The following is a 16,079-nucleotide window of genomic DNA, read 5'->3' as shown; positions in this document are numbered from 1 at the left end:
GCTCCTGTAATTCGCAACTGGCTCACTCTTTCGTCCCACGATTTACCCAATAGTAACTATAAATCCATTTCATTTTAACCCACACACCCTGACGTCGAAACTTCCATCTTACTACTATCTTTTTCCATATTGACGTTCCTTGTTAGCATTCACTTTCAATTTTAGTCTCTCACAAACCTATCCATCAAACTCTCGTTAGCTAGTGTCACATTTACGCCTACAAATATTTTAAAAACAAGAAAGTTATAGGATCATTTTCCCAAGAAAATTTTGTGGTATATTGTATAATAACAAAAATGTGACAGAGTTGGTAATATTTCTGTGAGATATTCAAATTGAAACAGAAGCATAAATTTTTATTTTAGGAACCGCTGAAACAATTCTCTTTGTTATTGCTTGCATTCATTCATAAAAACGTTACATTTGGCACACTAAATCCATTCTCAATAGGTCCGAATTTTCAAGACCTCCTTTTCCGATCTACAAAGATTAAGCCTCGTTTGTCTTAGAAGACCTGAACGAGAGCATTTTCGTTAATTAAAGATTAATCTCGTTTGTCCTACAAAATTTGAACGATAGGATTTCGTTAATGAAATAGCATTTATTTTAACTGTTCAATTCACGATATCACTGGGACGATATCATATATCAAGTCTTGACAGGTTCATTAATTTTCCTTGAAAAGAACCTCTATGTCTATATTGATTATAACAAATCACCAAGAAAGAACTAGTGAGGATTATAAGCATCCCAGCTGCATATACTACAAAACGTTCATAATGGCTACTGCTGGTTACCTCGGATACGAATATTAAAAAGTACGTTAAAGCAATTACCTATTCTTTTATTTTAAATCGCAAATACTAATGGACAAAATCATCTTCCAAAAAGGATGCCCAACTATTCAGATTTAACCATAATTTAAAAAATGGTTATTGAGCTAACTAATATATATATATATATAATTAGTTTTGGACATTTATTAAAAAAGAACATAATAATCAAAGCATGAGTACTTGAGTGAACTGTATAGCAAGAGAACTTAAAAAAGTTACCATCAACATTGAAAGGACACACTACAGAGAGGTTATATGCCAACAGCATAACAGAAGACGTGCAAAGTGTCTCAGTTAGGTATTAAATTGCAACGAAGAGCCTGCAATATCTTAATAGGGATCGAAAACGGGAAAAATAGGTCAAACTAACTAAGGCTTCACGAAAAAAAGGAGAAACCTTTCAGACATATATCAACTTGGGCTTCAAAGAAAAGGCTGTCAATTGACTAACTGTTTTCAATTTATGGAATGGAACATAGAGTTTAGGCCAAAGGCCAAGCACTGGAACCTATGAGGTCATTCAGCGCCGGAAAGGAAATTGAGAGTAGAAAAGTTTGAAATGTGTAACAGGAGGAAAACCTCGCAGTTACACTATGAAAGAGGGTAGATGGCAAAATGGAAGAAAGATAATATGAATGATGGTAAAGTAAAGGAATGAAAGAGGTTGCAGTTAGAGCCGAAGGACGCTGCAAAGAACCTTTTAGTAATGCCTACAGTGCACCCCAGGGATGGTGCTCAAACACCAATGAACAGTTTTTAAAAACTGTCTTTAAACGTTCAAGATAGACACTTGAGTTCTCAAGAAAACACCCAAGATTATATCATAATTAAAATCACTGAAAATTAAATTAATATCTAATAAATTCAGGCTTTTTATACTGAACTGAATCTTAAATGCATGACAGTTCTGTTTACAGTTTCAGGGCCTTACCTGGCTGATGGGGGGGTGGGGAGTGGAGGGGATTGAAGTTATGCAAAACTTCGCTAAGATTCTAACTGTAATAAAACAGGTGAAATCTTGCTTCGTAAATACTAACAATAAAAAGATTTATAAGAAAACCTTTTGTCATGATTTAACAACATTACACCAGCTTAATGTTAGAAAAATGGGATCATGTCAAGATTAGCGAACCCATCCGCAGCAGGGTTCGCTATTCTTTACGAAAGATTATTAGGTTCGTTATTCTTTACATGGGAATAATCAGTTCTCTGTTCTAGACATGAACAGTTCCTCGTTGGACGAGTCGGTAGAGTTCTCGGCTAGCACTCTGCTAGGCCCGGGAGTTCGAGTCCGCAGCCGGACAGTGAAGACTTAGAGGAATTTATTTCTGGTGATGAAATTCATTTCTCGGTATAATGTGGTTCGGATTTAACAATAAGCTGTAGGTACCGTTCCTAGGTAACCAATTGGTTCTTAACCACGTCAAACAGTCCTAATCCTTCAGGCCAGCCCTAGGAGAGCTGTTAATCGGCTCAGTGGTCTGGTTAAACTAAGGTATACTTAACTTTTTCTACACATGAACACTTCGGTACCAATTCATTTGATTCCCCAGGTTAGTATAAACACGGCGAAACAGTACTGTTTCGCCGCGTTTAGCATCAAGCCCCCTCATCGAAATTGGAGTTCGGACCGGAAAGGGTTGGCAATACTTTACATGGGGACCACTGGGTTCCTGTTCTGACATGGGGAGATGTTGGGTTCTTCATCTTCACAAGATCCCAAGTGTATTAATGGAGTGTTAACAACTAGTGATTACTTAGAGGGACAAAAATTTAGAAATATTTCCATATCTATACGAACAGAAAACATTACTACAAAACAGAATCAAAGCCAAAGAAAAAATACTATAGTCCATTCTAAAGGTTCATCATAAACACCTCACCATGAATGTTTGTATAATTTTTCTGTTTAAAGAATTTATGGAAAAAGTATGCGATCGCCATCCCAACAAACTGACACTGCTATTGTTAAATAATATGAATTTATATGTCTACTGATACTGTTTAAAAAGTATGGCTGTGATATAAATCGTTGGTGTCAATAAAATGAGAAATGGCAATGTATGGCCTGAAATAAATGCTGTGCAATATTATGTTCCAAACAAAACATAGAAGCCCAGCAATGAAGTTTAAACCCAAAATGGTTGAATGAACTGTAGATAATCTAATTCTAAATTACATTTTCAGTTAAAAACTCTACGGGTTTTCCGTGCGAAGTAGCTATCCGTGTTAAGTTTCCGGAACAATTTATGTAATATATATATATGGAGGCTGATCAAAATCGAGCCGATTGGTATGAAAGATATTCTCCTGTGATCTACGTATCGTGTTTTTCCTCAAGTTTAGCAAAGAACACGAGAGAGAGAGAGAGAGAGAGAGAGAGAGAGAGAGAGAGAGAGAGAGAGAGAGAGATTAAGAGAGAATATATTAATTGTAAAATTCAAGAGAGAGAAATATTAACGAATATATTCACTGTAAAATTCAGAGAGAGAGAGAGAGATATTAACGAATATATTCACTGTAAAATTCAATAGAGAGAGAGAGAGAGAGAGAGAGAGAGAGAGAGAGAGAGAGAGAGAGAGAGAGAGAGAGAGAGAGAGGGGGTGGGGGCGCGGGTCTGAACGAATGAATGAACTCCCTGTAAAATAAACGGAGGAGAAAGAGAGGGAGCGCATAAAGAATCAATCCTGTAAAATAAGTGAGAGAGAGAGAGAGAGAGAGAGAGAGAGAGAGAGAGCGGACCTTTTCCTTCCTTCAGGGCAATTATTGCAAACCCGAAGCAAACACAAAGGAGGAATGAAAGACAAATATAATTCCAATCGTCTTCAATTGCGCGCGAAGCTTTCAAAGACACACACACAAAAAAAAAACTTTTAGGATTTAAAGGATTTTTGGCCATTTCTTTTTTTTTCAAAAAATATGAATTTGTGAATTTCTGATTCTCGTATATTCCGCTTTTGGAATTTCCAGCTCGAATCCTATTCCGGGGAAAATTAGTATTCATTTAATTTTTCAACCTTTCGAAAATGTTCACCAAAATGGTCGTCATCTGTCCTCTAATGTTTCCTTATTGTTGGTTTATTTATCATCAATACTTACAAATTATTATTAAAATTATTATCATAATTCATTACTTTTCAGCAGCTGCATGTATTTTATATTGCACTAAATTGTCCTTGCGCGGGTCGCTATCATAATTGTATTGCGAACGAGAATATTACTGAATTTGATATTACATAATAACTCTTTCATCATTACCATTATATCGTGACTCAGGGTATTATTATTATTATTATTATTATTATTATTATGAAACTAATAATTTTTCATTAAAATTTTAGTACATTCTGCATTTGCATATGAGTTGAAATAAAGGCGTATTATATATATATATATATATATATATATATATTATATATATATATATATATATATATATAGTCTCAGTAATTGGGCGGCTACTTAAATCTTAGCTTAATGATAAATAATATTGCCAAGACCAGGAAGAACATTCTTTATTGTGTACAAGCTTTCGAGAACAAAACCTCATCATCAGATTTGAAAAACTAGACAAGGATGAGAGAATCAATAAAATTACAATAAAATGAATTGTCATAATAAATCTTCCACTTAGCAAGAAATACTAACAGGAAATATATAAAAATGAACAAGTAAATACAAACTAAAAGAGATTTAGACGTAAAATAACGAAAAATTAAAACCACAAACATAAAAATATGAAAATAAAACTAAAGTGAAATGTAAATGACTACCACTCACAAAGTAAAATATTTAACGACCTAGTGAGTACCTACTATGAAATTACACGATAGCTAGTTGAATACCAGACAGTTGTTGTTCAATTCCGCTTCATCTTTTTAATAGTTAGCGACTCTGAAATTAAAAAGGTCAGTCTATTTGAACAAAGACCAGTACCCGAAAATCCCAGGTCAGTGAAAGGATGGTCCTGTGTTAAACTGTGTTCTCTAATGGCAGAAAAGGTGGTTTGGAAAGGAAACCTAGTTCTAATAGAAAGACCTCTGTGTTCAAAATTCTGTTTCTGAGCCAGCGGGAACTAGATCCCGTATCGCAGACCACACTGCGAACAAGTGAACAAGTAAACGACACAGGAATTAAGGTCCACAGGCAGAGTAGACTTCTCTCTCAAAGTGATCTTGTGTAAAGGATTACAGAAAACAAACCGAAACTGATTTGAAACAATGCTTAAGTATTTCTTGTAACTTTTTCGGACCATATAGCTACTATATTAAGGTAAGGCAATTTAATGTACTTTACATCTTTACTAGCAGTACTGTACACCGGTCTGGGACAAAACTTTTCATTTAAAAAAATTTTTCAGAACTTTGTAAAATACAAAAAATGGGATATGAGTTTTCAGAAAAATAATTCTGGAAAACCATATCTTGATGAAATAAATTAAAATCACAACAAACATTGTAGGCTCTATTAATCAAAGTGCGTATTGAGTTCATCTTATACAACTTTGGCGAAAAAACTGGTAATTCAATCCCAAGCCAGTAAAGTACTTTTCCTATAAACAGGGTCTCAAATTTGCCACTATTTCTGTATACCTGTACATCTAAAAATGACAACTTATTATCCTGTTCCGTCTCGCAAGTAAAAGAAATGTTAGAGGGTGACGAGAAATTAAAATATTCAAAAAACAAATCAACATGTGATAATTCCTTAAACACAAGGAAAATTATCATCTACATATCTACAGTAATACAAAGGTTTGAAAGCACTAGGGCATTCAGACATCAAAATCCTTTCACAATAACCCAGCAAGCAATCCGCATATACAGGTCAAGGGAATTTCCCATAGCTACTCCATCTATTTGATTATATTTACCATCAAAGTAAAAATGCCATCAGGTTGCTAAATGTAATAATTTTGCAAGTCTATTTTTATTAAGTCCAAACATGATAAAATGGTTTTCACATATATTATTAAGAATAATGTCGGTTGTTTCTTTAATGGGATATTGGTGAAAAGAGAGGATTACATCAGAAAACAGCCATTACAACATCTTGGTTAAAATTGAAAGAACATAATTCTTTAACAAATTTGGAAGAATTAGATATGTTAAATTCACCTAAAGTTAGGGTTTAAAACTGGAACCAAAAACTTGGACAGATTATATAACTAAAAGTACAATTGAGGAAATAATAGGTCTTAAAGGTTTCTATTTTATGTACCTTGGGCAGACCATATAAATAACCAGGCTTAGACCTGAAGCAAATAAAGAGCTATATGTAGCTTCCCAATCTTCTCTCTCTCAGACCTCTAAGCAGCCTATTTAGTTTGTCTTCTAATTTCAAAAATGTGACTCATAATATCTACATTTAAAATCTAAATTTTATTATTGTCAGAGTATTTCATTAATTTTATCTAAATAATCAGACCTATTCATTAATACAACACCCCTGACCTTTATCTGGCTTGGTAATAACTATTATCTCGTTCTTAAGGTTACGTAAAATATTGATTCTGTCTTTATTTAACAGTTGTCACCCTCCTTTTTTCGATTAAAATTTTTTGAAGGTATCGTTTGCAATTACAGAATTTTGCTAAAAAGTGAAATAAGGGTTTCACTGCCAAAAATGTCACAGCCTCTCAAAGTAGAACATAGTTTTTCAAAACTTAAAAATAATTTAAAGAAATTGAATTTCATGGGGATCAAAGCAAAATCAAGACCAAGAGAAAGAACTTCCTTTTCATCTGTTGTTAAATTTCTGTTAGAAAAATTAAAAATAACTTTACTACTATCTATTTTCTTATTAACGTCAACACCGAGATTTCTTAACTTTCTGTTGTGTGTAAGCCTAACATCAGCCAATTTTTCTCAACGTTGGAATCTAAAATTGACGACAAACACTTTTTGTTCTTTAAATCCCTATCTGGAAGACAAATCTGTTAAAACCACCTCTTTTCGTTTTTGTGCTTTAACCTCAAAGTCTAAAAAGTTTAAACTGCCAAGAATAAGTTTCGTGTTGTGGAAAATCCCGGAATAAACCTTAAATTCTGATGAAATTAGGAATAACCGGTAATCCTTGCAAGTATTCTCGTATGTCTTCCTCAATCTTCTTGGATCTATAACAACCTTCTCAGTCCGTCTAAAAACAGCTGTAACGTCGAGCGCCATAACGTTTTCTCGGTAAATGAAATCTTAGTTAATGATAAATAATATTGCCAGACCAGGAAGAACATTCTTTATTGTACAAACACAAGTCATCAGGCTGAAAAACACAAGGATGAGAATCAATAAAATTACAATAAAATGAATTATCATAATAAATCTTCAGCAAAAATACTAACGAAATATATAAAATGAACAAGTAAATACAAACTAAAAAGGGTGAGACGTAAAATAACGAAAATTAAAACATAAACATAAAAAATATGAAAATAAAACTAAAACATTTAATGGCAAACTACCACTCAAATTAAAATATTTAACGACGTTTGAGTACCTACTAAAATAAAATAGCTAGTTGAACAAAAAGACAGTTGTTGTTCAATCCAGGCCTCCTTTTTAAAGTTATATGGTCCGAAAAAGTTACAAGAAATATTTACATTGTTTCCTCAAATCTGTTTTCTGTAATCCTTTTACAATAAGATCACTTTTGAGAGAAGCCTATCTGCCTGTGGACCTTAATTCCTGTGTCGTTTACTTGTTCACTTGTTCGGTGTGGTCTGCGATACGTGGGATCTAGTTCCCGCTGGCTCAGACACAGAATTTTGGAACACAGAGGTCTTTCTATTAGAACTAGGTTTCCTTTCCAAACCACCCTTTTCTGCCATTAGAGAACACAGTTTAACACAGGACCATCCTTTCACTGACCTGGATTTTCCGGGTACTGTCTTTTTGTTCAAATAGACTGGACCTTTTAATTTCAGAGTCGCTAACTATTAAAAAGATGAAGCTGGAATTGAACAACAACTCGTCTGGTATTCAACTAGCTATCGTTAATTTCATAGTAGGTACTCAATTAGTCGTTAAATATTTTACTTTGTGAGTGGTAGTTTGTTTACATTTCACTTTAGTTTTATTTTTCATATTTTTATGTTTGTGTTTTAATTTTTCGTTATTTTACGTCTCACCTTTTAGTTTGTATTTACTTGTTCATTTTATATATTTCGTTAGTATTTTTGCTGAAGATTTATTATGACAATTCATTTTATTGTAATTTTATTGATTCTCATCCTTGTCGGTTTTCAGCCTGATGATGAGGTTTTATACCTCAAAGCTTGTACAATAAAGAATGTTCTTCCTGGTCTTGGCAATATTATTTATCATTAAACTATATATATATATATATATATATATATATATATATATATATATATATATATATATATAGAGAGAGAGAGAGAGAGAGAGAGAGAGAGAGAGAGAGAGAGAGAGAGAGAGAGAGAGAGAGAGAGAGCAAATTTAAAATACACATCATGTTAAAGACCTCAGGACTTATATTCACCAGCGTGCTGAGAGCCCGAAGCCCTTTTAAACTGGTTCATCTTTTTTCACTTGCAGAGCTACGGCAGAGCACATCTGCATGCAAACGCTTCAGTGTGAATATAAACGAGAGTGAACGGAGCTCCCACACCCGACCCCACCCCTCCCCACCTCCTCCTTCCCTCCCGGCTAATGATTATTCTTTTTTTTTTAATTCACTTCATTTTTGTGAGTAGTGGCAGGGAGCCGAGATTGTCTTCATGCGTTCCAGGGATTATATCACTCAGTGATAAATATGCCTGGAACGCAGTTGCTTCCGGCTCTTTCAGAAGCTGAAGCCGACTTCCAAGGTCTAGAGAGAGTCTAGACCTTGCTTACTTCCACAGCAAAGCTGTCACTAATCATTAATGCTTTCTCTCTCTCTCTCTCTCTCTCGGATTACCTCACTTGGAAACAAATGTAACTGGAACGCAGTTGGCTCTTTCAGAAGCTGACCTCCGCAGAAAGGCCATCATTAATCATAACAGCTCTCTCTCTCTCTCTCTCTTCTTTCTCCTTCTCTCTCACTCTCTTTTCCCCGAGAGCATCAGATAATATGTGCAAATGGCGCAGGCGGATAACGTGGGGTTATGAGGTTATATCAGGTTGCTCGGCCTAAACCGGTATGAATGACCCTCTGGGCGCTAAAATCCGAGACCTCAGCGCCCCGAACTGACGTGTGGGTACTGCGGGCGATCCTTTATAATTTCACCCGGCTTCCACAAAAAGCTTTGCAGCAAGATCTGAGAGCTGCGAATATTCTCAAAATGGAATGTTCGGTGGTCTATCGAAACGAACACGTGGCAAATAACGAGAGAGAGAGAGAGAGAGAGAGAGAGAGAGAGAGAGAGAGAGAGAGAGAGAGAGAGAGAGAGAGAGGGCAGGTGGTTGCGTTTGGTTCTACGCATGAATTTAGAAGTGAGACCGGTTTCCTGACTTTCTATACCATGACTTTTGGTATGCCAATGAAGTTAGGTCTAGAAGATTTTGTCATATCGAGAATATACCTTTAAGAACAACATTAGGAGTCAGTTGGCAGGACAGAGTTAGAAATGATACCACAAGGGAAATCATGGGATTGCCAAAAGTAGATGAGATAATGATAAAAGGGAGGTGGGCTTGGACATGTCCTTCTCATAACCCTTTGGAGACTAGTACGTGAGAGTGCCATCTTGTTTGGTCTAACAGTTTTTCTTTTTCTCATGCCATTATCGTAATCCCACAGGCCTAAGATATCAAATGCAAGAATAATTTAGCAAGACAATAGTGCGGACTACTCAGTACTGAAACATTTACTGAAAAATATCATAGGAAAAAGTGAATAAAAGTGACATTACACCGAACCTTCCCAATGCAGCATCGAGCGTAAGGTTTGCAGAGCCTCTGAACGTGTGTGAATCCTGATAACATTCAAACAGCAATCGTGTACATATCCTTATTCAATGGAATTTGATTTCAAAACTAACAGACTTCTAGACATGAGCAACAAAATCTAAATGTGAAATTTGAAGTAACTGAGTTCCAGTATACCTTCGTTTATTTATTAGTTATAAGTCTACTTCAACATTCATTTGAATGTATGCATCTTTTGTTGTCAGACTAAGTTCATGTTTTAAAAAAAGTCTATTTAGAGATGAATCGTAACCAATAAATATATATATATATATTATATATATATATATATATATATATATATATATATATATATATATATATATATATATATATATATATATGTGTGTGTGTGTGTGTGTGTGTGTGTGTGGGGTGGGGGGGTGGGAGGGGGAGGTAAGTAACGAACTGCCAAACAAAATATTAAGGGTATCACTTATATTAATAATTATATCACCCCATTGACGTTACGACAAGCACAAGATGGTAGCAATAAAAATTTTTTGCTCAAACAAGACTCTCTTGATCTTCGCTGTTCACCAACAGTTCATATCTAAATGTCTAGTGTAGAACATTTCACGTAATGATTAATTCACTAGTTATCGTTTCCCGCCCGCCACAACAGAAAAAAGCTGTCAGCCTGGAGTGTGGTGATATTTAGTTTTGTTTGCTCTCAACAAAGAGCTCAAGTGTACACGGGAATTTCGAAATAAAGCACTAGCCCCATATCACGGCGAAGGATGTGAAGAAAAAACTGACCATTGCGAAAGGATTAACAAATAAACAAAACATCCTTTCCCGCGCGATTTAAACACACGAGTTGCCAGTTTGCTCTTAGTGAGCCGCTAGACTTTTATAGTGTCCGTTACAACCGTGTCCTTCATGCCCTGACGAAGAGCCGTTTGGTCAACCAAAAAATACTCGTGGACACCAACACCTAATCCATGACCATACCGCAATTCCTACCATATGACCAACCTACGGCCCTCTAATATTAGGTCTCTGCCTGGACTTAGCTGCACGTTATGAATGTATCCAGGAAGCATTAGGCCGTAGAACCTGACTGGTCTGTCAACATTGGCTCATTGGGCAACCCTTAATGGTGGCACCAGATTTGTATGGGCTATTTTCAAGCTGTGCGACAAAGATGATATATTTTTAAGCGAGCTATTTTATTATTATTCTTAGTATATATTATCATTGTAAATACTATCTGTATTAATATTATTACCTGTCATAATCGTAATATCGTTAAAATTGTCACTAGATTTTTTTATAAAAACGGCTATGGGTGTCTAGTAACATAAGGTCACTACTGTCATATGCAGTCCAACTTTGATGATGCAGTTTAATACAAATACAGTTTAAGCATGCCGAATATGTACCAGTTAACGTGACAACTTTCGAACTGGTCACAATTATTGCTAATTTATTAAAATCATCCGTAACACACACTGTATACTCGTGGAAGAGCTAACTTTTTCCAATCCATACCAACCTGACTAAAAATTTTTAGGTACCGGAGATTTAATACTGCCTTCGCATGATTTTTTCTTGCCAAAATTCTTTGTCTTACTTTTGAATTCGCCTTTTGCTTCCATTTTTCCTCTATTCTTAAAACACATGGTAATGTGTAATCTCTTTATTTGTTAAAAAAAAAAAAAGACTAACAGTGCAATCCTCAGTGGCGGACTCGGCCTAAGAGCTGCCAGCCTTCCAAACCTACAATCATTTAAAATGTTACGGACGCATATCTTCTGCAAAGATATAAATAATCAGATTTGTAATTTGGAGCACACGGACTATTTACCCGATGAAATCTTAATTTGTATAATGAACTAAATTCACATTGTAACATTATCTATGCGTTTGTTGATTCCTTTCTGTTAAAGATAGAAAACTAAGATTAGTAAACTCCAGGATTAACGATAATTATATTAGTCGATTATAAAATTTCAAGTTAAAATACCATCAAGTTTGAAGTATTATAAAGAAAAAATTGAATTTCTACTGAATGTTGAACAACCAGTTACATCTAGTGACTGCAAATACAATAAAAATTAATACCATTATATAACTTACAGACTGAACGTCTGTGAGAATTTAGCATTAAAATTAAAATTTATCAAGAACATATAACATTAAGCACACAATAACGCAATAAAAATTAATAGTGCTCGTTATAGGCCTATGGCAACGAAGTTGATTAAGGGTATTTATAAATGCAAAAAAAAACGTACGCAGTTGTGCTCCCCCCCCCTCTCTCTCTCTCTCTCTCTCTCTCTCTCTCTCTCTCTCTCTCTCTCTCTCTCTCCAAGCATGTAAATCATCTGAAATGACTAAAGAATATAAAAAATCACGGAACAGCCTTAATGCAACAAGTTTGGAAATTCCGCTCTCCTAGTGTATAATGAAGTTTAAGTGTTTACAGTTGCTGCAAGCAGCAGTTTGTGTGCGTGTGCATAAATGTGGAGCCAAGGGAATTAAAACTGAAGAAGGAGAGAGAAGAGGAAAAACCGTTTGATTGGTGGAGTTCCCACTCTCTGGGCCCGTTAGCGTCGTCATGTCAGAGGGGACACAACCCTGGGATTTTACTGTTTCTTTTTATGAATACTTACGGACGTCTTTCTTTCCAGAGGAAATTTTATTCATATGAACAAGATTCTGCCGATTCGACTTTTGGGAATGATGGCGTTTAGACTACAAACAGGATGGAGATAGTGGAGTAATCCTGGCTGTTCTGCAGCGTTGCCATATCTTGACATACCTATCGGTAACAGACGAAACTATTTATTTCGTTTCATTACAGGCGAAATCACTCGGAAAAAGAAGGTAAATTGGACTTTATGAAGTAATATCAACAAAAGATCATTTGATTTAGATGATACAAAGTGATGAGAAGGCGCATACGTTTTAACGGGAAGATCATAAGAAACTCAACAGACGTGGCAACTCTTCATCCTTGAAACTGCTCAATCATCGTATCTTTATTCCCGCTCTGATCAAATTTTCCTGAAGTCAAAAATAAAAAAGAATGACAATGCCGATAATTATATATCCCAGTGTTCATTCTGACGTCAAGATGACAATAACAGATAGTGTAAGTATGTATCCTAGTGTTCATTTTGACGTCAAGATATTAACAGATAATATATTGAGGAGTCGGGACTAGGACTATGCGAAATGATGGGGGGCGGGGTTTGAAAAAACCGGTATCGCTACAATGCCTTTAACACCTGATAAACAAAGACATCATAGAGTGTTATTAACGTTATTACTAATAACAATCGCATTACAGTAATCGCCACCAACAAGTAGCAATCCACCCGAGTAGCGGTAAGTAGCAAACGTAGCGGCAGTTGTGATCGAGAGCTAATTATGACCTTGAAAAAACGTCTGGTCAGATTACAATAAGTTCTTTTCCATTCCTTTTTCCTTTTATTGTTGGGACAAGAACGAAGGTTCGAAGGAATTTTAGCGCTATGTTTAGTTCTGCATGATTATATATATAAATACATACATACATACATACATACATACATACATACATACATACATACACATACTCGTATATATATACATATTCATATTTACATATACGTTTATATATATATATATATATATATATATATATATATATATATATATATATATATATATATTATATATAATATAATTTGGAGGTCATTACATACGTAATAAAAAAATAAATAAACTTCCATGTTAACTTGAAGTGGTGTATATTTTTCCAAAAAATCAATGTCACTCACTTTTACACCATTGAAACAAACTAACTCTCTCTCTCTCTCTCTCTCTCTCTCTCTCTCTCTCTCTCTCACACACACACACACACACACACACACACAAATACATTCTGTAAGCGCCAAGAATGGCCTAAATTTAATACTTCTCAGCCAGGGTTATCCAAAATGAGTTCTAAGAATCAACAAACGAGAAGCTGGGAATCCTCACATTATGTCATCCCAGAGACGAGAAAATATGTAAACAAGTGATAAACTCTGCTTTCACGGTGGACGCTGAGAGCGACCGAGAGAGAAAAGGCTGAAGCTTAATTACTCAAACGGAGAGGAAAACAATGATCAGTGCTCTAGATGGTTTGGTCATGCGGGGAAAATGGAAGGCGATAGCTGAAAGTGTGGTGGGGGATGAGTTCTGAAGCTTTTACGAGGAAGGCAGAGAGGAAGATTTAGAAGTGGCTGGATGGATGATCTGAACAGAGTTACTGGAGAAAAAGTTAAGTATATCTTAGTTTAACCAGACCGCTGAGCTGATTACCAGCTCTCCTAGGGGCTGGCCTGAAGGATTAGATTTATTTTACGCGGCTAAGAACCAACTAGTTACTAGCAACGGGACCTCACAGCTTACTGTGACTCCGAACCACATATGACAAGAAATGAATTTCTATCACCAGAAATAAATTCCTCTAATTCTTCATTGGCCAGTCGGAGAGTCAAACGCTGAGCCAACAGCGTGCTAGCCAAGAGCTCTATCCACCCCTCTAATGAAGAACAGTTACTCGAGCGTAAGTGCTTGTAGGAATAGAATACAATGGTGTACTTTGTGTAGGGGGTTTGACAGGCTTTTCATGAGCCTTTTTGTGTAGGCGTATGAAGCAGCACATGGGGTTCGTCCTCGAATAAAAAAAAGTAAAGCGATGTCTTGTCTTTCTATGCAGACACCGACTGGAAAGGTTTTAGGTTTAATGCTGTACATATGAGATAATAGATGCAATTTAACTTAAGCTTAACAAGTACAGAACGCTGATTCAACGGAGACAGGGATGTAATACCTGACATTAATTAATTAATTAATAATAATAATAATAATAATAATAATAATAATAATAATAATAATAATAATAATAAAGTATTTCAGGAACACTGAAATCTTTTCTACCTAATAAAATCTTCAAAAGAATGAACCTGTCAGACAAAGGGAGATCTCAGACAGGCGGAAGAGTCCTCACGACGATGCGTATTGACCAGAATGTGAAAATAACCCACTGGATGAGTTTTACTGGGACATTTTAATCTTCCCAGTACTTTGCTGAGTGGGGAGGTGGAAGGAAGTGAAGGGGGGGTTGGGGTGATGACCAGCAGCGACATAGGCGGCCCTTTAGGACTTTCGTTCTCATAATTTGGACCTATTTCCTTTCTAGTTTGGGAATCTGATCTTCGAAATTGTCAAGGTTATTGAAGAGCATAGTGTGAAGAATGATTATTATTATAGCTCCTTATTAATAAGACGCCATAACAAAAGTAGGCTTTTGGGCACCTTGTAATGGGCAATATTTTTTCTCTGCTAAATAACAGTTAAACTGAAGTCTAAACTAAACTTCATTTTACTAATGAAGTTAGAGGTCAAGATGGTGTTAGACGAGAGAGAGAGAGAGAGAGAGAGAGAGAGAGAGAGAGAGTCCTCCGCTCCAGATTCTTGGCTCCTGGCCACCCAGTTAATGCGCACGACGCAGCAACAACTATATAATATTTGTTAGCGAAACGTTTCGGCTCAGTGACGTCATCGTCGAGGTCGCTGACGTCATCTGTTGCTGCTGCCTTGGGAACTCCTCTCTGCTCGGAGGGATTTCCTTGTCATGAGGAAGAAGAAGGCGGGGGAGGAGGAGGAGGAGTTATGGATGATGGGAAAACACTGATTTGGATCTCTCCTTGTCTCTACGCCTCACTTTCGCAGAAAGATAATCTTGCATTTTAAGCATCTCTCTCTTTCTCTCTCTCTCTCTCTCTCTCTCTTTTCTCTATATATATATATATATATATATATATATATATATATATATATATATATACATATATATATATGTATATATATATATGTAATATATAATATATATAATCTATATAAATATATATATATATATATATATATATATATATATATATATATATAGAGAGAGAGAGAGAGAGAGAGAGAGAGAGAGAGAGAGATGGGGTACCTCTCACTCTGCATATCCATCGCTCTTTCTCTCTTATGAATGGTTAATCAACCCAAAGAAGACGTATATGGTCGTTTACACTGATAGTAACTTTGGTCAACACGGCAGAGTACAATCGTCGGTTGAGAGAGAGAGAGAGAGAGAGAGAGAGAGAGAGAGAGAGAGAGAGAGAGAGAGACGAAGACTACCACGTCGAGGCATTCCTATTCTTATGTTCCTCATTCCACTTCACATTACGATGTTACTAATTTTAAAATAAGATGGTTTCCTGCCCATGCTGGCTTTAAAGAACATGAAAAAACCGGTAAACCTGCTAGCAAAAATAGCAAGACAAAATCGTATGTAGCTGTTCCTATTAGT

General features: G+C 35.7%; 1 protein-coding gene across 1 annotated transcript in view; it reads right to left on the bottom strand.

Annotated features, from left to right (window-relative positions):
* Window positions 1-12,345: 12,345 nt before the first annotated feature.
* Window positions 12,346-16,079, bottom strand: part of LOC136855015 (enolase-phosphatase E1-like) — a 150,734-nt gene continuing 147,000 nt past the window's right edge. Inside the window, exons 4-5 of the transcript XR_010857863.1 lie at window positions 12,656-12,757; window positions 12,346-12,512 (exon numbers count right to left, since the gene is read on the bottom strand). The gene's annotated coding sequence lies outside the window, so the exon portion shown is untranslated. The remainder of the gene's footprint in view (window positions 12,513-12,655; window positions 12,758-16,079) is intronic.

This window comes from Macrobrachium rosenbergii, chromosome 30 (assembly GCF_040412425.1).
Source record: "Macrobrachium rosenbergii isolate ZJJX-2024 chromosome 30, ASM4041242v1, whole genome shotgun sequence".
Classification (NCBI taxonomy): domain Eukaryota; kingdom Metazoa; phylum Arthropoda; class Malacostraca; order Decapoda; family Palaemonidae; genus Macrobrachium; species Macrobrachium rosenbergii.
The sequence above is the reverse complement of the archived record's forward strand: the minus strand, read 5'-3'. Positions and strand labels throughout refer to the sequence as shown.